Raw genomic sequence first — 2,436 nt, forward strand, 5'->3', positions numbered from 1 at the left:
GGCGTCCCAAAAAAAAAAAAAAAAAAAAAAAAAATTAAAATGGGCATTTGAAACAAAGAAAATGAGGGGTATTTGTTGGATGGGAATAAAGCAGGGTCTGTCCTGGTGGTATCCAGAGAAGATCCTGAATGCATTTTTTTACACGATTGAAAATATTACATTAATGTAAATTCCTTATAGAAATTAGATTATAAGAAGAAAAAGTCTGCTATGGCTTCCCCTAAACAAATTCATGTTTTCATTTGTCTGTCTCACATTTTAATCCTTTCCTTTGTTTGGAGTAATGTTATAGATGAAATTCTACCTTTTAATTAACTCTTATCAAGGTGATATATGGTGATCCTTTTAAAATGGTACAAAGATGTTTAAAACAAAACCCAGCAGGTCCCTGCCCCCCCCCACAACCCCTAAAACAGTTCCCCAAAGAGGATCACTTACACTACATCTAGTTATTTCTTCTGGCATTTGCCTCCATACTTCTAAATGTACTTATATTGTTACTCTTCATTTGTCAATTTTAGATATTACCGACTGAGTTACAATAGATGAAAATTTAAATTTCTTACATTACCTCCTCCCACTGCTTCCCCTCCCAGTCTTCCCATTGTGGTTCTATCAGTGCTCAGGCACTGGGTCTTACGGGTCTTAGTTTCGGCAGGCAGGCTCCTTAGTTGTGACTCACCAGCTCCTTAGTTGTGGCACACGGGCTCCTTAGTTGTGGCATGCAAACTTTTAGTTGCGGCATGCATGATGTGGGATCTAGTTCCCTGACCAGGGATCGAACCTGGGCCCCCTGCATTGGGAGCGTGGAGTCTTAGCCACTGCGCCACCAGGGAAGTCCCAATGGCCAGTGTTTATACTATAACAAATGCTAATCTTCACTGCTGAGGCAAGTATGTGTGCTTTGGTTGTATTTCTTTTCTGGTATTATTTCTCTTTCCTCCTGGAGATGATAATTCCTTTCGTTCTTCACTTCCATAATTTTCCACGTAACTAATGTTGGGTTTTTTTTCTATGAGATTTTGTCGTATGTGTTTGTCATATGGCAGATATTCCGATATTTGTCATATGTCAGATATTCCATCGGTTTCATTCTGTATTCTCCAACGCCAGCCTGGACCGATTACTCCTCAAGCCTGTGGCAGTGGGTCAGTCTTCCTTCTCAGAGGTTAACTCCCTCATTTTGCTGGAGCATATCCCACAGTTTCCTAAGAAAAAGTATGAGGGTGTGAGAAGTATAGGTAGATGAATTGATTTTTTTTTTTTTAAGTCTTTATGTGTCTGAAAATGTCTTTATTCTCCCCTCACACTTTTTTGATAGTTTGGCTGGGTATAAAAATCGCAGGTTAAAGATACTTTTCCCTCAGGACTTTTAAGGCACTGCTTTGCTGCCCTCCAGCCCACAGCCACTCTGATTCCTCTCTGTGTATTGCCTTTTTTCTCTCTCTGTAAACATTATGATTTTCTCTTCACTCTTGGTATTCCAGAGGTCTCATGATGGGCCTTGGTCTTAGGTCTTTTATTCACTTGCTGTGAAGGCCGTTCAGTAGGGCCTTTTTAATTTGGAAATAATCAGTTCTGGAATTTCTTTTTCTTTTCTTTTTAATTTCTTCCCTCTATTTTCTGTGTAGTCTTCTTCTGGAAATCTAGTTATTCATGTCTTATCATTCCTGAATTGATTCTCTAAATACTCATATATTGTTTGTATTTGTTCTGCTTTTGGAGAAATTTCCTGAATTTTATAGCCCAGTCCTTCTGTGGAATTTTTTATTTTCAAGATTTGTTCTTATTCTCCGCTTGCTCATTTTTCCACAGTACCCTGTCCTTCTCATGTGGATGAAGTGTCCTCTCTTATTTCTGTGAAACTGTTACATTTTGTTTGTTTTAATTTTATCCTGTTCCCAGCATTGTCTTATTTCCTCCAAGAGCTTTTTTTTTTTTAATTTGGGGGATTTTGACGTATTTTTCATACAGGAAATCCTTCTCAGATATCTGGTACCCTTTGGCTGTCTGAGAATATTTCAAGACTGAGGTCCTAAAAGCTGACTGGATGCCCTGTGTAGATGGGTGTTTTGATCACTGAACTTACTGTAAAGGTCAGGATAGTGGTGAACGTGGCCTGTCTGTTGGGCAACTCTCAGATATCGAAATCCAGAGGTCTTTTCTCTGGGCCTGGCTGCCAGCATTCTTTTTTTTTTTTTTTTTTTGGCTGCACTGGGTCTTCGTTGTGGCACCTCTAGTTGCGGTGCACAGGGTTCTCTAGTTGCGGCACTCGGGCTTAGTAGCCACACGCGGGCTTAGTTGCAGTATGTGGGATCTTAGTTCCCCGAGCAGGGATCGAACCCAGGCCCCCATGCATTGGGAGTGTGGAGTCTTAACCACTGGACCACCAGGGAAGTCCCCATGCCAGCATTCTGATATCAGGGCAGGGAAAGA

The 2,436-nt window shown here is 40.6% G+C and overlaps 1 protein-coding gene across 1 annotated transcript in view; it reads left to right on the plus strand.

Moving 5' to 3' along the window:
• IL17RA (interleukin 17 receptor A) overlaps positions 1-2,436 on the plus strand; it is a 31,515-nt gene that overhangs the window by 17,699 nt on the left and 11,380 nt on the right. The gene's annotated exons all lie outside the window — the stretch shown is intronic.

Source organism: Lipotes vexillifer, unplaced genomic scaffold, assembly GCF_000442215.2.
Source record: "Lipotes vexillifer unplaced genomic scaffold, Lipotes_vexillifer_v1.1 scaffold395, whole genome shotgun sequence".
Taxonomy (NCBI): Eukaryota; Metazoa; Chordata; class Mammalia; order Artiodactyla; family Lipotidae; genus Lipotes; species Lipotes vexillifer.